The sequence below is a fragment of the Podarcis melisellensis genome, assembly GCF_964234715.1.
Source record: "Podarcis melisellensis genome assembly, chromosome: 9".
Classification (NCBI taxonomy): domain Eukaryota; kingdom Metazoa; phylum Chordata; class Lepidosauria; order Squamata; family Lacertidae; genus Podarcis; species Podarcis melisellensis.
The window spans coordinates 26,820,869-26,844,690 of NC_138541.1; the positions used below are offsets into that span (position 1 = coordinate 26,820,869).

Consider the following 23,822-nt stretch of genomic DNA (forward strand, 5'->3'; position numbering starts at 1 on the left):
GCTCCATCTTCAATGTGACAGCCCTTTAGATATTTGAAGGTGGCTATGTTATCTCTTCTTAGTCTCTTCTTTTTCCAGGCTAAACATACCCAACTCCTACAACTGTTCCTCATAAGGCTTGGTTTCCAAACTCTTGATAATCTTGGTTGCCCTCCTGTGCACATCTGTTGGACTTTACAGTCTTGGCAGAGTTTCAGTTCCAAAAGATAATGGGGTGGTTGAAGTCTCCCGTGACTACTCTGTCTCTCATTTTTGAATGTTTGGTAATCTGCTGTAGGAAGGCATCATCCAAGTCTTCAGTCTGATTTATAGATCTATAGCAGACACTCACATTAAAAGTCAGTTTTGTTTCCCTCTTCTACAGTGTTTACCCATATACTCTCAATCTGCTTTCCATGTCACAAGTCATGGATCTCTTCAAAAGTGTACATGCCTTTATATATAATGCTACTCCTCCCCTCTTCCTGTTTGGTCTATTCCAGTGGTTCCCAATTAGCTAATTACTGAGGACCCCCTATTTATTAAAAGCCAATCCACGGACCCCCTTACTTTTGAAAATTTTGATAACCCTATGGGAGTTACTTCTGCAAAGCATTTTTTTAAAAAGAAAATGTGGGGTAGCCCCTAATAAGCAAAGGATTTTAGGTATATCTGGTTTTCAACATTGTGGTATAGCAGATAAACATCATGATATTCTGGACCCCTGATTGGGAACAACTGGTCTATTCCTTTTGAACAGCTTTAACCCCTCAATTTCTACATTCCGTCGATGAGTCTCATCCCACCAAGCTTCACTAATTCAATGTTAGATCATATTTGTCATCCTGTATTAAGACCTCAAATTCATTTTGCTTGTTTCCTATATTCTGTGCATTAGTGTGGAGACAACTGATACCATGAGTCATTCCCATCAGCAGTGCTCCTCTTACGGTTTTAACATTAAACTGTTACTGTGTGCCTCATATTGTTCCCAGAATATAATGTCTATTCTTCATGATGATGAAAGACCCATTCCTTAAAACATTTGCTGTGTTTCGGAACTCCAAGACACTTCAACTTGCACACTGTTCATAAAACTGAATTGCAAGGGAAGTCCGCATTTTGCGCAAAGATCCATGTATGTATTGGAGCCTCCACCGGCTAATTACATTTTTAACATAGCCAAACAAATGTGCTTGTATCTTCAGGGGAGTGACCATGTGTGTGAGAGACAGATAAAAATTGTTGGTTAAGTTTCCTGGTCAGAAAACGCTTCATCAAAGGCATAATAAAGAGAAATTCCTTGTTCCAGCCAAGATATGAGTACAGAATAGATCATGACGGCTGACATTTCCCAAGATACCTCCTAATCTTACAAGCCTATTCACAAAGCTTTGTTGTCCATATCAGTTCATCTTTTCTCCAGGGTCAATTATGCTGTTTGTATTCAAATCAATCCCTTAATCAAATCCTTTGATAGTTTGAGCCAGCCAGGCAGATATTTATCACATAAATGTAATAGAGGTATCTTTGTTTCAGAGTGGCATACTCTAATGGTGTGTTGCCACACCGAACCACTTATACATATGTATGCACCCAGAAATCCTTCTTATCAGCGTCCAAGAATGCCCTGTCATCTCCTCCTCACTTCTTAGTAAAGACCTATGAAGGAATCATATTCTCATTATACTGATAAAACATACATCACCCAGATGTGTGACAGAACATTCTAATATAGCGTCTATTAAACAGGCTGTTAAATGTTTCCCTAAAAAAATAGTTGAATTTTGAAAAAAAAATGCCACTGTAGCTAGGCAGGAGAGCAAAGTAGACATAATAAATATCATTATCATTATCACTAATAATAGTAGTAGCTATATAAAAAAAGTACGACTGCTACTAACAGTCCTGCTTAGGAAGTTACCGGTATTTCCAAAGCCAGTAAGAAGATATCTTCCCTACTCCCCCACCTCCATTTCTTTAAACACCAGTACTATTTAATTGTTTCTTTTTGCCGTGTTCACTGTCTCAAGGTTACAATTTGCATGTGAAGTGGCAAAAGCAAAGTTAACACAAACCTTCCATCTGAAGATGAGATCCAAATTGATTATCACATTTTGGGCAGGGGGGAATTCCTCTTTAGGTTATATTAATATAATGAAAATGAAAATGTTAATGAAGAATTGACATGTGCCCTCTCTAAAATAGGAAGATTTGAAGTTGCCTTTGGGAACAACTTGCTAACTGGCTTTGAAGAACCTATCTCTGTTCTGGGAGTTGAGACAAGCTGCATTGGGCTGCCTTGTGACACCAAAATAATATATGCTCATGGAAATAAAAACACACACAAAACTTAAGTTTTCATTAAAAACAAACTTTTACAAAACATTTGGCTTGGTACAACATTGTCAGGTGCAAAATGTAAAGAGCTTGAAGTTTATTGTTATATTAATTCTGAAGAAATTTGCTTCTCAATGTTGGGGGCAACATGGAGAAATATCGTAGGTACATTTTTACATGTCTGGTGGGCATGTTTTCATATTGTTTCATTTTTTAAAAAAGTGACAATGGCCTCTACAGCCCTGTGGCATTTGCCTTCCTAGGTGTGTGACATCATACTGGGTTCTTAAGGAAAGGGTTAACTAATTATAAAATAACTAACCAATGGAAACCCAAGGAGAGGATTTAGAGTTAGAGTTAGGGGGGTTGAGAAGTTAATCTGGAGTTAGAGAAGAGACAGAGAGGATAAGTCTATGGGCTACTCTGATTTGAGAAAGTGAGAGAATCTGTTAAGAGGAGTCAGTCAAACAGTTGAGATAATCAGTCAGAAGGTATTAGGAAGGTATAGGTAAAGAAACTAAAGTTAAGAAACCAACAAGAATATTATCTGAGAAACCATAAACTTGTTAATGCTTATAAAATAAACTTGTTTATTTGGTTCAATTTTAACAACTGTCTGGACTCAATGTCTACCCGAGAGCCAGTGTGGTGTAGTGGTTAAGAGCTGCTCCACATGCAGCTGCTGGGTGACCTTGGGCCAGTCACACTTCTTTGAAGTCTCTCAGCCCCACTCACCTCACAGAGTGCTTGTTGTGGGGGAGGAAGGGAAAGGAGAATGTTAGCCACTTTGAGACTCCTTAAAGGGATTGAAAGGCAGGATATCAAATCCAAACTCTAACAGGTTGGTGACAGCGGGAAAACGAGCACAGTGGTGGCACAGGGATCAATAGACCGTTAAACATCCGGGGTTATCGCCACAAGCCCTTAGAAACCAAATGTGAAATGGTAAATGGATTGAACTATGGGTCACAACTTTATTCTTCTATATGTGTGAACTGTAGCATTTTTAATTCTTTTAAGCAATTGCACTTTATTACTGTCACACACCAAAACAGTCCAAGTTGGACAGTGGGAGGGATAGATAGGAAGACTATACAGAAAACAGGTGTAATAGACTAACAATGATGCTGTCTGGATGCTCCACAAAAAGTGAGTGAACAAAAGATGCCAATTACAAAGAAGATGCGCAGGTGCAAAAGCAACCTCTTTTTCTCTCTTTGCATAGACAGTTTGCTTCTTTTGAGTATAGTGCAAACCTGTAAACATGACACAAGATAATGCTAGATAAACTTATAGAGGTTAATTGTAAAATGCTATCCCAATTGCAACAGCATAAACACTGCACTTACTCTCCAGAGGTCTGATTGGCAATGACTGTATTAACACAAGGCATGTGCCATTTTTTTTATTGAAACAATAGTCCCTACCCCTGAGAATTTATCTTGGAATAACTAGCTGCCATGTGAAATATGCCTTGAACAATTGTTAACATAACCTAGTGATCTAATTTAGTTCAATTGTTGGTTGAACTAATAATAAAATATGACATTTTAAGACTGGGCTAATCATTTGAAGCTAATTCTTGAGGTTAAGAGATACGTTTGTGCTCTTAAGATAACGTGTGGTAACTGGACATGTGTTCATGGAGGAAGGGAGATTGGGATCATGCCAAGAGATCCTGCTCTTCTTAGTTCACTTGTGAACTAAGTCTACGAACGTACAAATTGTACATGCACAGGCAATGCACATGTGTAAAAATCAAACTTGTTAAGCATGCAGCACCTAAAGACCCACATCATACACATGAACTTATCTATTTTAAAAAGATATACAATCATACCCAATCTTACTTTAGATCAGACCCATTTGGTGAGCACCATAACACAACCTTTTGTGCAGTGTTGCATGGCTTGTGGAACTACTTCCCAGCGGGGGAAATCCAGTAAGCCCCCTCTCTTTGACTTTTTAAATGTGTCTTGAAAGCATTTCTATTCAGGAAGACCTTTTATGATTAGTTTTATTAAAGAGAGAAGGAGCGGAGATCCTCAGCATCAAGGTAAATTCTAACAACGGGGGGAGGGGTTGTTATTTTTTAAATGTGAAAGTAGTATTATAGCCTTATCCTCTGCTTAGATTTTTTTGTGTCTTTGTGTGCTGGTGTTTTTAATAATTGGAATGATATCAAAATACTTCATACTCAGAGCAGACCCACTGAAGTTCTCACCCTGGGCCAGCAGGGGGATACTGTAGATAGTTATGCAAATAAGGGATCGAAAGTGACATTCAGTGATTGGATAGTTTTAGAAAATTGTTACAGTGACATTGTACTAGAGCTCTATATAAGCCTCCCACATCCCTTCTGCATTGAAGGTGTACCACGCAAAAGTGGTTTCCACCCTCTGTTATGCTGCCCCGCTCTGGGCCCCAGGGTCCAATTTAACATCGCTGGGGACATTGCAGAATCAGTTTCTCCGTCGCCTCCTGAAACTCCCCATGTGTGTGAGCAACGCAGCCATTCATCTGGAGTTAAGGATTGCATCTTTAGAGACGGTCATCTGGAAGCGAGTCTTTGGCTATTGGCTGTCCAGTTGGCATAGGCTTCCCGACCATTACCTCTTTCAGTGCCTCTGGCGGGATGACTTTGTTAACCCGTGGGTAGGAAAAATCCATGCTAAACTTCTGAGCTTCGGAATTTCCCCAGCGGACTCCTTAAAGATGAACCTACGCTCAGCCAAAAGCCTTATCGAGCAAAGATTAGCAGACATTGAAAATCAACACAACCTCTCCAGGGGTGGGGGTATCTGCTCCCCCAGGTATCACGGAATAACCCCACCACTTGGCCTTCCATCATACATGTCATCTCTTTCATCTGTACCACACCGACTTGCATTTATTCGTGCAAGGTTCAATGTTTTTCCATCGAACCTGCTGAGCCACAGATTTTCCAAGGGTTTGGTGTCTCCGCTATGCGAGTGTGACGGGAAAACAGTTGAATCTCTTCCACATATAATGTTCAACTGTCCCTTACATAGCATAGCTAGGACTAAATTCCTGGGTCCTGCTTTATTGCGCTTGGTTGGCAGGCCTGTTGAGTTACATGCCGCACTGCTTTTGCAGGATACAGATCCTTCTGTAACTCTGCAGGTCGCGAGATTCCTGAATGCGGTTATCTCACACACAAAAACCACCCGAAAACAACAACAACAACAAAAACTAATCAAACAGTTATGATGAGAGTGCATGATGGATCTCGTCTCCAGTTCTCCTTTTTCTGTGAACCGTCCCTTGGATCTTTCCGGGCCCCAAGCTGTTATTTGTCACTGCTCAATGACCCACCCTTGCATCGTGGTGTTCCCCTTCTGTTGTTAGATGTATTGGTTTTTTATGCTTCTGTGCTTTTATGTTTGTACATATTTTATGGGCTAATAGCCGTAAATAAATTTGAATTTGAATTTGAATTTCTATATAAGCAGGCTGACTGAACCCTTCAGTTCAGTTCTGTTCCAGCTTACAAATCGCTGCGTTGTCTGCTATGTCTACCCACTATTTAACAGAAATAAGTGGATTTATGCTACTAAATGGATTTATGCTACTAAATACAACTCATGTTGGATATAACCCCTGAATTTGATGAAAGGGATGGGAAACTTCCAGTCCACAAATCAATTGAGATCCACCAGATGTTGTCCATGTCATCCCCCTCACCAGCTGTAAAAAAAACCACCCTCAAGTGCTTTTGCCTAGTTGGAAAGTTTCCTTGTACTTTGAAAATTCTTCTTGTTTAAGTGGATTGAAAGATGGAAAGTGGGTTTAGAAAGATTTGCTTTTGTGTAGCTGGAATGGTGCCCTCTGTACAAAGAAAAGAGTCACATTGTTTCCTCCCCTCCCCTCTGCCTCTGCTCCCCACCTACCACTGTCATGCAGCTCTTGGGGGCTTCCCTGAAGGGGGATACAATCTCTATCCTGAAAAAGGTCCCCTGCAACTGTTTTATGGTGTGCCCTTCCCAGGTATCACCACAGATGAAGGCTAGTATAATAATATTTAATTATAAACAAGCACACAGACACATCACTGCTGAGGCGCACTTGCCATTGTGAGGCCTGAGGAAATTATGATGATGCCATTCCCAGAGGTTGCCGTTGACACCACTACCCATGACACCACAAAAGCACACAACAACTGAATGGATACAAAGGTGGGCAAGAATCTCTCTCACTGAACAATTAGGAATTATTTCCAAATAATATTGTGTGTCAAATGAGCTATAATAATTAATTGCACAAGGAAAGGAACCACAAGAACCACAGTTTCCAGTTCTGGTTTGTTTTCCTAAGCTGGTGAATCGACTCCATGCTGCTCTATAGTTCAATCCATATGTTATAGTAGTAGCACCTAACAAGAGCACAAATGAATCAGGAGGATGAAAAAAATATTAAGGATACAGCACTGTCAAGAAGATGTCTGACTAAGCTATATCTATATAAACATTACTTTTTGTTTCTATATTATATCTGTTTACATCTCATCTTTGGCATGTAGTAGACACCAATTGCTTAAGATGAATTATTATTTTTCAGCAATAGAATCTTTTGGGATTACATTTTGCTGCTGCTGTTGTCAAGATGAATTTTATCTTCATTAGGATGGGAAGCAGGCCCTTTGATTAATAAATATATCTACTGGGGATTTAAATATGTTTTGCAACAGCACAATAGATTTTGTCCACCTAACTCATGTAGCCCAAATATTCATTGTGTGTTTAACTATGTTAAAGCTATCACTATCTACCAACGATTATTTTCTTATTACTTCCATCACATTTCTATATTACAATATTGCCTGCTGCAATACTAACACACACGTATCATTGACAGCAAATTATTGCAGCTCCTATTACACTGCAATATTCAACTCCATTACTGAATACAAGGATACCTGCTATATATTTTTAAAGTATCAATATTTTCACTTGTTTGCCTGCATCTAACAGTTAGCATTTTTACAGACGGTCACATTTTATAATACCATGTTTTGCAGCTATCAATCTTTAGGCACATTTAAGTATAAAATTATAATGCTGGTTTTAATTCTGTTTTTGAAATATTTATGCAGAATAGCAACTAGATTAGACAGCATCTGATTCCCAACTATTTTGGCAATTTAAAAAGAGCTGATGAAGTCTATGATTTTGTTTCTATTGTACTATTTCAGAATATACAAAGAAATGAATTTCTCTCAGTCTTGGTTTCAGTCTTGTACATAGGCTGCTGAGATGCCACTGAGTTCAGCGTGACTTACGCTGCCTAACAACGTGCAAGTTTATCACCTTCTCCAGCAAAATATCCTTGGATCTTCATTTCAGTGGATAATTGAGAGACCTCATGGGTTGACTGTCACAGAAATATTATCAAACAGGATCAGTCATACCATCATTGTCACAAGAAAGTCAAAATGCCCCTGGGATATGTTAGGAAACATTTCAAAACAACATTGTGAAAAATAAAGAGATAGGATGTGTGCAATTTGATGAGCGTCTATCCATTCTTTTAATGAAAATATTGTAAGAACCACCTTCTGTAGCTATAGGAAGTCATTTCAGTGGCAGTCTGGCCTTCTTCAGATGGACTCAGTCTACCTCTTCTAGTTGACAGCCATATGTCTCTGTGATGCCTACAAACAGGTCATGAAGGTAGTAACCCTCTTCCATAGTATTTTCAATAAAGCAAAGGAAAAAGATGTGGAACCTGTGGAGGTCCTATGGGGTAACTAACATAGACTATTCAATTTCATGTTCTCGCTGCCACTCAGTTTTTCAGTACAATGGCTGTGTGAGCACCACATAACATTATGGTAGTAGCCCTAAGAACTCTTGGTGCATTTATGTGAGGACCACCATTTGGTCTGCACTAGATCTTAGGGTGTGTTCCTATGTATGCACATTATTTGATACATTCATGTGTAAAACATGCCTTACAGATCAAACAAAACAGAGCTTTCATATCACTGCACTTCAAACGCAGGCAATAGCTTTAGCTGTTTGTTACTTGATGATAAGATAAACATTAATATTTTTAATTAAGAGATACCAAATGATGCAAAGCAATGCTTGACTCAGTCCTAAGACATTTTAAATACAAGACATGGGTATAACTGGTTAGTGAATGACTAAATGTTTCCATCGCACACCAAATACATACCTGGAAAGCTGAACAATACAATCCTACTCCAGTCTGCTTAGAAGACTACTTTTATCCAATTACAGAATTGATTTTTTCACTCCTTTGATGTCCTTTTATTGCTGGTCTTACCGTGTAAGCAAGATTTGATATGTGGAGAGTGACTTTGGCTCTGAAGGCTTTCTAGCGTTTGCCAGACTATCATTCTCTATTGTCCAAAGCAAACGGCTGTTTCAAGGAGGAAATGCAATCATAATACCAATGAATGCCACCAGGCAGGTTCAAATACACAAACGCAAGCAACCTATGGACTAATTAAAATAAATCAGGACCTACTCCATTCATGGGGGGGTCTAATTCTTAAGCGATGACACAAGCTGAAAATAATAAAACATTGTCCAATTGCTTTATATTAAAAAAAGATAAAGGGGACCCCTGACCATTAGGTCCAGTCATGACCGACTCTGGGGCTGCAGTGCTCATCTTGCTTTATTGGCCGAGGGACCTGGTGTACAGCTTCCAGGTCATGTGGCCAGCATGACTAAGCCGCTTCTGGTGAACCAGAGCAGCGCATGGAAACACAGTTTACCTTCCCGCTGGAGCGGTACCTCTTTATCTACTTGCACTTGGACGTGCTTTTGAACTGCTGGGTTGGCAGGAGCTGGGACCGAGCAATGGGAGCTCACCCCGTCGCGGGGATTCAAACCACCAACCTTCTGATCGGTAAGTCCTAGGCCAACAACAACAAAAACTAATCGGACAGTCATGATGAGAGTGCATGACGGATCTCGTCTCCAGTTCTCCTTTTTCTGTGAACCGTCCCTTGGATCTTTCCGGGCCCCAAGCCGTTACTGTCACTGTTCAATGACCACCCTTGCATCGTGGTGTTCCCCTTCTGTTGTTAGATGTACCGGTTTTTATGCTTCTGTGCTTTTATGTTTGTACATATTTTATGGGCTAATAGCCGTAAATAAATTGAATTGTGAATTGTAAGTCCTAGGCTCTGTGGTTTAACCCACAGTGCCACCAGCGTCCCTTTGCTTTATATTATTCTGCCATAATTCTTTCTTTAAGTGGATGTCAAACTAGGGTGGCTCTTCCTTGTGCGCTAGCTATGAGGTATCTCTAGATTTGAAAATGCAATGAAACTGAGATATACTATCACAAGATGGCATTCCTGAAGATGATTGGCTTGACAAGGAATGAGCAGCTCTCGTACTGTTGTGTATTAATGTATGTGAGAACAATGGGGATCTGTTTTGTTCATGTGAACGTTGCCTTTCAAAGAGAATATTATGGAAGTATGGTTAGTTGTAATTCACCTTTCTCTCCTTGCAATTAGAAGAGCTGGGTGACTATTAATATATAAAATTAAATTATATTTGAGAGACATCTCACACTAAAAAGTATGAAAAAATTAATTATGCAGTAATTACCTGGTTCACAGGCAGCAAATGTTACCCATTTGAAGCTTGAATAAACCCTGTAAGATACTCTGCTATATGACTTTACTGCTTTAATAAAGTTACCAAATTAATTGGAAGTCAACGGGCAATAGAGATTGTAAAATGTCTTTAATTTTAATAAGTCTCAGAGATGAATTAACTGGACAATGTTGCAGTTCTATTGTTGTGCTAATACAGTGCACTTGTCTGTTTCTTCCCTTTTATTCACAGCATCTGTTTTCTACAATGCTACCATTTTACAAGGGTTGTACTTCATGGCTCAAAGAGTTCAGACTTTGGGTGGGATATTTTCTCTGTGTGATAAATTACAGTGCATGACCTTTTCACACCTGCTCACTCTATGTTTGCTAAAATCTGGCATTTCTGACTCTGATTCTGCAGGTGGTGTTTTATATAGTCACCTCTCTTATTTTCCTGGCTGCAGTATCTGACTTTCCTTATTCCTTTTAACTGAAATACCTTATTTCTCTAGACTTTGTTGGGGGTCATACATATCTCAAATGCTTATCTTCCTGTGCTGTAACATTGGGAAGAATATTGACACTATGGAATAAGAGTATCAAGTTGAAATAAAAAATAATAATTTCGATCAGAAATGCCCCCAGGCACATGTCCTTCCAAAATCCCATAAGTATTGTATAGTCCTTATAATTTGGCCCACAAGAGAGAGATAGAATAACTGATGCCTGTTTCTGCCAGGCAATGTGGAAATGTCATAGCAGGGATGTGGAACCCGTAGCCCTCCAAATATTGTTGGATTCCTATGACCATCAGCCTCATCCATCATGTGCAAGACTCAGGGATGAGGGAAGCTGTAGTCTAGCATCATCTGTAGGGCTCCAGGTTTCTGACCCCTGCTAGAAGGTATCGGAAATATCCTCAAGACAACAGAGCAGCAGGGAAAGGATTGCACACTCCAACATACTGTATTTCCAAATGCTACATACATGACACAACACATTTAACTTAATATACACTTAACTTAATACACACTCTTGTATGGTTCCTGAAGCAGAAACACTATGAAACAGTACATCTGTTTGTGCGTGATTTTAGTTTGTGGATAACACACAAAATATTTGCAGCTGTTTGGTGCAATGATATCTCAACACATGACTAGTAGTATAAAACTAACTCACTTGCAATATTTTTTACCTAAGGGATCCTATGCAAACACATTGCTTGTTTCGTTCTCTGGGGTGCAATAACTACCCAAGAAAATAACACTTGTGATGCAGGGCCAGATTACTAATGACGACGGAGTGATCTTGAGGAGAAACATGCTATGCCCACCTGTCAAATGGCATATCTCATAACAACTGCACAACTACACCGCCTCACTGCAGTCACATGACAACAGATGGTGCTGGCTGCGACTGTTACTATTAATATCTAGGGCTGAGCCAAAACATCATTGATTTCTAATTTTGTCATGCAAGATGCTATCCAGGGAGGTAAGTCTGCCAAGAAAAGGAGAGGGATCCCACCGAGATCTGAAGTTGGCTGCCGTTTGCATGCACTAAAGTGGCTGCATCTTGCCAAGAGTTGGGAAGGTTAAGCTGGGAATCCACAGGCAGCTGAGTCTGCTTCTCTTAAAGTGACTTCAGTGCGCCTCTCAGTAGGAGCTTGACAGTTATGGATTGCCACAGGCATGCAGGAACCAAAGGAGAGATGAAACATTAATGTAGGACAAGCTTGTTTCATATATATAAAACAGAAACCTTAAAAATCTTACATGTGGATTTCTAGGCTGTTGGTATTTTGCCTTGATCACATTTGGGGGAATTGCTTTGAGGATTGGATGAGTCTTAATGGCTACAGCTTGTTTGGGCTATTAATGTTATGATATTCCTCTTTGTGTTTTTTAGACACAGCCTCAAGCATTAAAGGTGCCAGCTTGGGTCCTGAATTGCGATGCTGGGTGAAGCTTTTCTTTTGCATTCAGTCTTTTTCCTGGCAGCCCCTGAAGCTATCCTGAACAGGCTGGGCCTGTGATGTGAAGTGATTTGATGGGGAACAGATGAAAACTGAGCATGAGTACGTGCCTATCCCATTCAGGAGAGTCTCCTAATCTGAGACAGGTGTTTGAGTGGTCAGTGGGCTGCCCATCCCTTTCTGCTTGTTCTTCTATGGATTTGAACAGTCCAGTTTTATAATCTTGCACCTCACAATTTGCCTTTTAACAATAGGTCTTAAAAGTACAATAACTGTACAACTGATTGAATGTAATAAAATTCCTACTGTATTGTTACCAATGCTAAATAGCAATAGAATGGAGTAGCCATATAAAAATTAGGATTGTAGCCTTTGCTGAAACGATTCACATCTTTTTTTCCTAATAGATTGCACTACGTATGTGCTTAGGTAATATTGGCTAAACAGAACTGTGACCACTGAATTGTGAAACCTCAGATATCCCATGCAAGAAACCAAAGTTTACTAAAACTACAAAGAGTGCAATATTTTGGAGAGCTACCGATTGAGCATGTCAGAAGCACAACCAGGGCACAACTTCCAAGTCACAACTCTCATATACCTGCAATGGAATGGATGTTTTGACCTGAAATGTGACAGAATCACTTCAAGGAAACAGTGTGAAATGCCACATTCCTACTTAATAAAGAGGTGTGAAAAGTATTAAGCAGCCATTTCTAATAATCTTTGTCTGGTTTGGAACAAAAAAAGGGAATTTTTTTAAAGCGTAGAATAAAACTCCTTCCTTTAAAAAAAATGTGTGCTGGTTTTCAGCTTATAGTTCCATAAGCAATAACACAATGATCGCTCCCCGCTTAAAACGGGGGGCGCCCTTTGCGTGGACGCGCGCAGCCCCTGGATCTGGAGTGGCTCCATCATCATAGGCTTGGCTTTGCCTTCCCTCAGGTGGTATACCTGGAGGTCTCCGCCTACCTCAGTCAGTTGTCCAATCCCACCTGGGGGAAGCATTGCCAAGGAGACCAGGCCAGGTAGGGGAGGGATTACCTGCCCACACAATAGAGGGAGGATCTTACCTGGGAATCCTCATTTGGCTCCAGAGCTTCTCCCACCCTACCCACCCTCAGTTAATGTCTTATTTTGCAGGTTGACTTTTCTTCACAGGTATGCAGGCGCTGCTACATTAAGGTCTCTGTTAAAGGGCCGGAAAGGAATTTCCCTGCATTGGCAGGTTTCGCCTTTCCCGTAGCAAAACGTCACAACTTTGGCGGTATCAGGCCTTGGGCGGAATCCTTTAGTCCATCTTCCTCTTTGCGGCGGTGATACCAGGGTTCCCCGTTAAAGGGTTTCTGAAGGGAGGCTTTGACCGTACACCAAAAGGTCGTCATTGCTCTCCCCTGCGGCGGCGGTGTAACGGGGGCGGCTATCTCTGCTTGACATATGTTCTCCAGAGCCGGCCCATCCCCCCCCCACACACACTGGATAACCCTGATGCTCCCTAGGTCCCCGGCTGGGGACTGGGGAGGGAGAACGCCCAATGCCTGAGCCAAGGTCTACCCACATTTGAAAGTTGTGGCCAATTTAATCCCATAGCACGTTGTCTTGAGTTGTTATTCCACATGACGGGGGGACCGCGCGGGATCTGGGGACTCCGCCTGTCCACGCAAATAACAACTACAACTGTTTTGTTGGTATCTGGCTGTCTTGAGAGACAATGGAGTGCACCTCCAGGGGTGAAGTCAAACCGCTGAATTGGCAGCAGCAAAGTGACCTCTCAGGGGCAGAAGCCTGGGCAGTGTATATGGAAGTCCTGGGCTGCCCAGATGACAAGACCCTCCTCTCAGCCTTGCTGATGTGGGCCAAAGGAAAACACCAGCTTGGCTGCCAGAGTTGCTGCAAGGAGGTAAACAAGGCACCATTCAACTGTCTTAGAGATTCCAATCTGGATATCTCACAAGGCAGAGGAGGTTTATGACGAGTTTTCCTTCTTTTTGAGGGGCTACTTTCCCAGGTTGACAAGCCTCATCTTCCTATAGACAAAAGTTATTCAAGGTTTGTCCCGTTTCTGTTTGTTTCCAGGACAAATAGTATACAGTGGTACCTCAGGTTAAGTACTTAATTCGTTCCAGAGGTCCGTTCTTAACCTGAAACTGTTCTTAACCTGAAGCACTACTTAAGCTAATGGGGCCTCCTGCTGCTGCCACGCTGCCAAAGCACGATTTCTGTTCTCATCCTGAAGCAAAGTTCTTAACCTGAAGCACTATTTCTGGGTTAGTGAAGTCTGTAACCTTAAGCGTATGTAACCTGAAGCGTATGTAACCTGAGGTACCACTGTATATCTAAGTTGTGTCTTTGAAATTTGTCTTACCACATCATGTGGCTTTGGTGGGCTCCAGACATTATCTCTTCTGTTCACAAGTTCATAAAGCCACCCATACACCTTTTCAATACAGTCATACCTCATGTTATGTTTGCTTCATGTTACGTTATTTCATGTTACGTCCTGCGGCGACCCGGAAGCACTGGAAAGGGTTACTTCTGGGTTTTGCCAGTTGCGCATGTGCAGAAGCGCAAAATGATGTCACACGCATGCACAGACGCAGTGAATCGCAACCTGCGTGTGTGCAGATGCGGTGCTGTGGGTTGAGCTCTTTTCATGTTGTGAACAGGCCTCCTGAATGGATCCTGTTTGCAACCACAGGTACCACTGTATTGTGTCTGGGCCTGAGGCCAGTGCTCACATCATAACAGATGCCACAGTACTAAATGTATAGATTCTGCTGGTTTCCATCTTTTTTCTCTTGTTGCTTATTTACTTTTAAGGTGGACTCTGATCAAAAACCCTACAGAATTGCTGACAGATCCAATTTGTGATGAAGGCAACTATTTCTCCCCAGCTGGTTTCAAAATTGCAAGATGGAAGTGAAATTGACAAGACATGTGCAATGAAGAGTCAAATGCACTGGATGGATAGAATCAGGACACAATTTTATTAATAAGGTTAATATGGAAATTTAACAACCATACATACAAATAACCAAATCAGGCCAGTGATAGAGAAAACCTAGAGTCATCTCTGGAGCCCCCCGCCCACCTGTCCGTACCACCAAATGGCCACCAGGGACAAAGGCATTGAACTATGGTTTAAACTTTTTGATCATCCTTGGTCTAAATGAGACACAGGAAACCTATAGCACTCCAAATGGAGTTGGACTACAACTGCCCTCATCCCTAACCATTGGTCATGCTGGCTGGGCTGATGGTACTTGCAATTAGGGATGCTAGAGAATTTTGATGGAAATGGAAATGGGAGTGGAAATTGCTGTTGTTTGCTGATTCATCCCATTGGAAAGGAAATCAATCTAGCGAATTTTTTTCAAAGACACTGTTGATGGAATCTTTCGAGGAGTGGGAGATGGTGTTTATAAGTGATCCTTGTTTCACAAACATACAGTAAAGTTGGTAGTACAATAGCTTTGTAAACAAGCATTTTGGTTTTCCTGCAAATGTCCCAGTCCTCAGACACTCTGCACTTCAACAGGGAGAAAGTTGCACTCACAGAGCTCAGGTGATGCTGGATTTTGGCATCAGTGTCGGCCCTTGTCAAAAGCCTTAGTCAGGTCAATAAACGCCATATACAGGGATTGGTTTTACTCTCTGCATTTTTCTTGAGGCTGTCAAGCGGTGAAAACCATGTCCACTGTCCCCCTAGAAGGCCGAAAACCATTTTGGGATTCAGGAAGGGTCACCTTGGATATTGTTAAAAGACAGTTTGCTAAGATCCTTGCAAGAATTTTGCCGGCCTCAGCTAATAGAGAGATGCCTCGATATTTTCCGCAATCAGTTCTGTCACCTTCTTAAAAGAGATTGATAATTTTGGCATCCCTAAATCTGTTGGGTTCTCTTCTCTCTCCCAGATTTTTTTTTATGAGCTCGTGAAGTTGTTGTGTAAGTTCCATTCCACCCACTTTGAAGAGCTCAATAACATTTGAGCAATCTACCATTCTGTATGCCTGTTGTCTTTGTCCATGGAGTTTTCTTGGCAGGGATACTGGAGTGGCTTGCCGGTTCCTTCTCCAGGTGGATCACATTTGGTCAAAACTCTCCACTATGACCTGTCCATCTTGGGTGGCCCTGCACAGCATAGCTCATAGCTTCTCTGAGTTATTCAAGTCCCTTCACCGCGGCAAGGCAGTGATCCATGTAGGAAGTGAGAGCTGGACCATAAAGAAAGCTGATCGCCGAAGAATTGATGCTTTTGAATTCTTAAGGAAATCAGCCCTGAGTGCTCACTGGAAGGACAGATCGAGAAGCTGAGGCTTCAATACTTTGGCCACCTCATGAGAAGAGAAGACTCCCTGGAAAAGACCCTGATGTTAGGGAAAATGGAGGGCACAAGGAGAAGGGGTTGACAGAGGACGAGATGGTTGGACAGTGTTCTCGAAGCTACCAGCATGAGTTTGACCAAACTGAGAGGCAGTGGAAGACAGGAGTGCCTGGCGTGCTCTGGTCCATGGGGTCACGAAGAGTCGGACACGACTAAACAACAACAACCATTCTGTAATTTCCAGCAACTTGTATTCAAAAGCATTTGCTGCCCTCAACCATGGAGGCAGAACATTTTCTGACTGGGTTCTATCTCAGCTCTACCTGGAGATGCCAGGGTTTGAAACAGGGATCTTCTGTATGCAAAGCAGATGGTGTACCACGGATCCCTTCTGGGTACTGCCTGTGTTTTTAAAGGGGGAAGTATGGCTAGTCCTCAGCCCTTCCCCTTTTAGTAACAACTTTGTGTTGATTTTTTCAGGGTGAGGGATCGTGCACATGAATGTGGAAATGGGATGGAACCGACTTCCTTGTGAGCAGATGTGATAGGGAAATGAATTAGATTTATACTGATCTGTTTATCCACTGAAACACTCTATAAAGTGTTACAGCAATGCTGAGTATTGCTTTGAGGCATCCCATAGTCTTCTTGTGTGAATAGGCAGAGGAGGCAAGGGAAGGCTCAATATGATCCCTCAATTGATTGGCCATCAGTATAGCATATAATGGCTTTTGCAGTTTTTCTTGTGCTATCACGTCTCCAGAAAATGCTTCTTTAACCTATTTGAATGTAAATAACATAAAGAATGTGGCGAAAATAGAGTAATATAGTTTATAAAAATACAAAATGCAATTTTAAGTTACAGTGAAGTGAATAAAATATGGATCCAAAATTTGCTGTTTTTTATGAAACTCATTAATCTTACTAATGCTTTATTGGCTATATGAGTGTTTCAGTGCATAAGAAAAATTGATCCCAGGAGCTGCCTTTCTATAAATGCTTTGGTGATCTCTTTTAACTGCAGTACTTCACCTACTTATGATTCTCCTTATCTTCCCTTGAAATGCTTGAATATTGGAACAAATGTGATTTATGGCTGCAAATACTTTAACTGGTTTATTCCATTGATCAGTTGGGTTATCAATACTTATATCTTCCTTTGACTAACAATGAGAGGGAAAAACAAAATGACTCTCAGTTTTTGAAAGGATGTTTCTCTATTGGTAAAGTCTTCCATTTAAACTGCCCCTTTTATTTCATTTTAACAATTTGTTTAGCACTTTCCCATGTAAAAATGATTAACAAACATAGTCATACCTTAACAAACAGGCTTGATGTACACATAGGCTTTTAACAATTTGTTAAAGGTAAAGGTAAAGGTACCCCTGCCCGTACGGGCCAGTCTTGACAGACTCTGGGGTTGTGCGCCCATCTCACTTAAGAGGCCAGGGGCCAGCGCTGTCCGGAGACACTTCCGGGTCACATGGCCAGTGTGACATCGCTGCTCTGGCGAGCCAGAGCTGCACACGGAAACGCCGTTTACCTTCCCGCTGGTAAGCGGTCCCTATTTATCTACTTGCACCCAGAGGTGCTTTCGAACTGCTAGGTTGGCAGGCGCTGGGACCAAGCAGCGGGAGCGCACCCCGCAGCAGGGATTCGAACCGCCGACCTTTTGATCAGCAAGTCCTAGGCGCTGAGGCTTTAACCCACAGCGCCACCTGTGTCCCATTAACAATTTGTTACTGTATACTTATTTTCAGATTACTTGATGACTTGCTGTTGAATGCATGATATGACATTGGCCCCTTCCAGGTGCTTGTTAGGAAACAATGGACTTGTTTGGAGGGTCAACATCAAAGTTGCAGGGATTGGAAGAAATTTAAGGACTATTTACAAAAATACTGTAAATTGTATGAGTGTTAAGAAGGATGCAGGACTGAAAACAACACGGCACCATTAAGCTAGTTGAAAGGAATATGAGAATAAGTGAAACTTGAGAAAAAGATAAATTCAGGATAAATATTATGTCTAAATTAAGTATTTAAGCTCTAGATAAAAGTATCTAAAGTTAGAGACACAATATTGGAAAATTACAAAATAAGCATCGAAGCAAGATGATAAATTGCTGTTTAAAGTTTTATAAATTAGGAACGCAGGAATGAGAGATGTGAACGAGAGATGTGAGGAAGTCCAAAAAGCGAAGAAAATATGGTTATTCTGTTGTGGTATTTTTTTTGTATAATGTGTTAATTTTATTTGTTTTTTTCTTACTTTTTTTGTTTATTGTATTTTGGTGATGGTTCTTTAAGTGTTTGGTGATTATAATGTCTAAAATCTTTAATAAATATATTATTAAAAAAACAAAGTTGCAGGCTGTGCTCCTGACCTATGAGGGTGCTTTAGAAGGTCAGGATGCAACCCCTATGAGGACACCTATGCATGGGATACCAGTCTTCAACATTTTAATGAACACACGTAAGTCAGGGTGGAGCCTGCCTCCTCTTATATAAAGCTTTCAGAATGTAGAATGCAGCCCACCACACAGATATGATTTGTAAAATTACATTCACAACCCCACTTGGCCACCTTGAAAGTAAGGTAACAAAAAGTCATAAGAATTTCACTACTCATAAGAATTTCCAAATGTAATCCTTTTTCCTTGACGTGAAATAGTAAAAACAACAACACAAAAGAAAATTTTGACACAACACTGTTTGCATCTACCTTCCCCTTGTCACCACCATTTCAAATATTCTGTCTGGAAACAATATGATACCATATATATTGTGTATAGTATGTATCACAGAGGCACACCATGCCTCAATGGGTTGAGGTGGGCTTGGCTGGGGGCTTCAACAACCACAATGACTAACATAGATAATTGGTACTCCCCCCCCCCCCAGACATCAACTAAATGCAAATTCCTAGGTCCCAAATACAAATTACATTCTACAACTAGGACTTTGAAAAACAGTAGCAGCTCTACGGTGTTGCTTTCTTCAGTGCAGAGGTGAGAGTTTGCCGACTCACAATATTAAGAACAAAATCCTTTTGAAATATTAATAAAATCTAGTCCAGAACATGTCTTCCCCATGGCCTTTTAAAATCGGTGTGACTTAGAGTAGCAGAAGGTTTTCACAGTTCTTCGGCTTTCACTCTCCCTCTGAGACATTAGCAGCAGGAAGCTCAGGATATTGCCATAATCGATTAGCTCATTGCTTTAATCTTTGGTATTTCAGGTGACCTGATTAATCTCATTCACAGGAAATGAAAAAAGCTGACGTTCCCTGTCCCTCTTTTCCTCTTTTCATTTTACCCTCTTGAAATTCCAGTGAAAGAGCTATGCTAAGCTAATCAAGGAGTTGGTATACTTTATAATAACACAGCTCTTGCCACCCTTCTCATTTCTTTGCTATCTTATTTGCCAATCCTTCATTTTTATTTTGGACTTCTATACAGTGGTACCTCGGGTTAAGTGCTTAATTCGTTCCGGAGGTCCGTATTTAACCTGAAACTGTTCTTAACCTGAAGCACCACTTTAGCTAATGGGGCCTCCTGCTGCCGCCGCACCGCCAGAACACGATTTCTGTTCTCATCCTGAAGCAAAGTTCTTAACCTGAGGTACTATTTCTGGGTTAGCGGAGTCTGTAACCTGAAGCGTATGTAACCTGAAGCATATGTAACCCAAGGTACCACTGTATAGTCATTAGGGGTGTACATCAGCTTTGTGCAAAGCCAAAGTCTTGGGTCAAAAGATGATGCCTCAGGGAGGGGCAGGGTTGAAGGATGGTGGCCTAAGTAGTGTCACAAGTTGAGTCAAGGCCACAAAAAGTGATGCTGAAGACATTGTGACTGAAACACAACACGCTGTTTACCATAGGAAAACTCTCTGCTAAAGTGGGGGAGAGGGATAGTTCTATTGTGACTGACACGTGCAGCTTCTAATAAATAAGAATCCCAGGGTCATTTGAGGGAGGGTCATTTGAGGGAATGCTTGTCTCACATGTTTCCTGCTCTTTTGCAACTTCTTTCCTTCCAGCACTGGATGCTGTAAACAGTTCTGGTGGAGTTGGGGCAGAGTCCCTCAGCTACCCTTTTTAGTGATGCTAAATTGGTTTCCTCTGTTCCACTCTCACTAGCATCCTTTTAAATGTATTATTTTATTTCCATTCATTCATTAGCAGTTTTGTTCATTCTATTTTTACTGTCTTGCTTGGGTCAGATAATTAGCCAGAGTTTGTTTTAGAATGCAGTGTTGCTGCACCCACTTTGCCATCCCATTTCCCATAAAAGCACTGGAGATCTCGTCTTGAACTTCTGCATGTGAGGTTTTTTTTCCGTTTTTTAAAAGTGAGTTACTTTGTTTATTTTTCACTTGGCCTTATGTCTCTGGGTGTCTGTGATTTATTCTTTATTTTTTACCTTTTCTATCTCTCTCAGACTTATTATTTTTGTAGTGAGGGAACTTCCACAGTCTTGTACAGTTTAGTGACTGTGTGCCCACTCATTGAATGGTTTTCTTTCTGATATCTCAAGCCTATTATCATTAAATTTCACCACTAGTGCTCCTGTTCCACAGATAACATTGTATAAAAAAGCAAACAACAACAACTGGACTTGTGCAGTTTGATGACTCTTTCTTTGTCCATTGCCAAGTAAATGGGGGAAAGCAGTGCTTCATTTCCCACAAAGCAGATTTGGATCCAAAGCCAGAAGGCTACAAAGCATTTCAGAATGAGGCAGACTTCTGATTGAAGTGCTGAATCTGGATCCAAATGGAATCTTGTGGTCTGTGCACACAGTTAATAGCTGTACCAAACTGAGTAACTTTTCTTCTTACATAGGAGGCATGAGATTCTAGTGACAATGTTTTTGCTTCTGTCTGTTCCAAGTAGCCACAGATATACCTAACCAGAGAGCCAGTGTGGTGTAGCGGTTAAGAGCGGTAGGCTCGTAATCTGGGGAACCGGGTTCGCATCTCCGCTCCTCCACATGCAGCTGCTGGGTCACCTTGGGCTAGTCACACTTCTTGAAGTCTCTTAGCCCCACTCACCTCACAGAGTGTTTGTTGTGGGGGAGGAAGGGAAAGGAGAACGTTGGCCGCTTTGAGACTCCTTCGGGTAGTGATAAAGCGGGATATCAAATCCAAACTCTTCTTCTTCTTCTAACTAAGGTTATGTGGTCACACTAGCAATTTAAAATAAAATGCTCTGCTTTGATCAACCGGGCTTTTTATCCAGCATTCTCATTTCCCAAACTGTTGAAGTCTAGCATTGCTAGGAAATGAATATTATTTTTCCAAATCAATTGACAGACAATAGTTCAAATACATACTTCCTTCTTCAACAAATGATGAATATATTATTTAATGAAGAAATGGAAAGGGAGAAACTCCTAGTTATAGCTTGGGAGAGACTTTCTATTTCATAGATTGCTTTTCTTAATGAAGATAAGATTTGCATCATCACATGAAGAAAAAAAAATCAGGCATGCCATTTATGTTCTTAACTATTTTCATTAATATTAATTTAGAGAGCTTTCTTCCAACAGACGAAACCTTCAATGGTCTGTCAAAACAGTACAAAAATTTACATTAATTGCCACAATCTTAGACCATTAAACAGATTTCCTATTAAGCAATGGTAGAAAGGAATATTCAAAGCAGGCTTTTCTATAAAGCATAAATCGTGACAGCAAAATTTCCAGCATTCCATTTAAATACAGTAGTACCTCAGTTTATGAACTTAATCCATTCCGGAAGTCCATTCTTAAACAGAAACTGTTCTTCAACCGAGGCGTGCTTTCTCTAATGAGGCCTCCCGCTGCTCGTGCCCTTCCACTGTTTGGATTCCGTTCTTAGACTGAGGTAAAGTTCACTAACTACTTCCGGTTTTGCGGAGTTCGTAAACCGAATCATTCTTAAACAGGACTGTTCTTAAACCGAGGTACCACTGTACTATAAAAGTACATAACATGAAACAGAAATATAATGCTCTTACTGGTCCATATTCTATGGCAACATAGCAGTGGTGTTTCAGTCATAAATCTGCAATTATATGGTCACATTCCAGGAACTGACTTTGCAACTCAAACCTCTGGGATGAGTGAGTTTGGAATAGGCAGTTTTGTGACTAAGCTGGCCATGGGTACGCTCACCCGGCGCTAGCTGAAGACACACTTACTACATTTACTCACCCATTCCTTGGAATGCCCTCCCAATGCATATCAGACAGGACTCTTCTCTGCCAAAGAAGAAGCCTTCTAAACCCTTGAGCAAGGATTCTGAAGTCTTTATCCCCAATGGTACCTTTGTATTTGCTGTTGCTGTTTGAAACAGCAACCATATACATATATATATATATATATATATATATATATATATATTCGTTTTAACTGTTTTTATGTAACTATTTTATGTATGCTCTATTGTAAATTTGTTTAGGGTGCCTCATGGGAAGGAATTCATAAATGAAATAAACAATAATAGATTGTACCTGGATATGTATATTAATAAAATTGCAAGTCTTTACTTGGAGATAGGGGAGTAACTCAATTCAGTTCACATTTATTTATTTTTAAAAATATATATTTATTAGGTTTTTACAAAAAAGAAAAGTACATAACCACCACAGAAGTAGAAAAAATGTAAAAAGAAATAAAGCATATTCAAAAGTAACACATAGAACAAATCAAAACACAAAAATATAAAATACAGTAAAAGAAAATTCCACCCAACCAAGTACAAAAACATAAAAACTCCAACTTTTTCGATCATACTTAATTAACTTCCTTTCTTGACTTCCTCACGCCTCCCTTTTTTGTGTTCCTCTTTACCCAATCAGATACAGCAAATCCTTACCATCTTTCAGATCTCATTTCTACTTATTAAGTTCATTCTATTATGTCATCAATCTTTTCTCCTCATACTTAATCACCTTTATAATATTATTTACTTTCAACATAATATCCCTTTAATCTTTCCTCCTTTTCTATTGCATTTTGCATACTTTTTAAGCTATGTCACTAATGCCTTATTATTTCCAAATCCAACATTATTTTAACATTCATAAACTTTGCAGTGTTTCTGCAGATAGTCTTTAAACTTCTTCCAGTCCTCTTCCACTGATTCTTCTCCCAGGTCTCGGATTCTGCCAGTCATTTCTGCCAACTCCATATAGTCCATCACTTGCATCTGCCATTCTTTCAATTCAGTTCACATTTAAAGGCAAACTTGGTTAAGTCACATTTTCTGAAACAAGATGCAAACCAAAACACAATTCTTCAAAATTCACACTTCTCTGAATTTTGCAATGCAGTTGTTCTCCTGCCAGGTAATGTACAAAAGTGCATATAAGCATTCATAAAAATACATATATGGATGAAAACAACATACAAAATGCATTACATTAGGAAAAACTGATTTGCAAAAATGTGTAAATTTGGGGGAAATGTACTAAAGTGGTTATAACGTATTCAAAAAAAATGAAATTAAAGTGGAATTTTGGAGAACTGAACTTAAGATTTGGGGGAAATGAGAAACTGAGAAAAAAATAAAATTAACAGTCACCCACCCCTCTCTGCTGTCAAAGGAAGGCCTTTAA

General features: G+C 40.4%; 1 protein-coding gene and 3 long non-coding RNA genes across 4 annotated transcripts in view; 2 read left to right on the plus strand and 2 right to left on the minus strand.

Moving 5' to 3' along the window:
- The window catches only part of LOC309377880, a 977,944-nt gene that overhangs the window by 371,323 nt on the left and 582,799 nt on the right, over positions 1 to 23,822 (minus strand). The window lies entirely within an intron of this gene.
- LOC309377608 (uncharacterized protein) overlaps positions 1 to 23,822 on the plus strand; it is a 276,504-nt gene that overhangs the window by 45,899 nt on the left and 206,783 nt on the right. The window lies entirely within an intron of this gene.
- Positions 1,509 to 6,342, minus strand: LOC309377271. Its single transcript, XR_014171498.1, has 2 exons — positions 6,231 to 6,342; positions 1,509 to 1,641 (listed from the first exon to the last, which is right to left on the minus strand). It is a non-coding gene; the product is annotated as an uncharacterized lncRNA (long non-coding RNA).
- On the plus strand, positions 6,483 to 7,847 carry LOC309377281. Its single transcript, XR_014171502.1, has 2 exons — positions 6,483 to 6,515; positions 7,532 to 7,847. It is a non-coding gene; the product is annotated as an uncharacterized lncRNA (long non-coding RNA).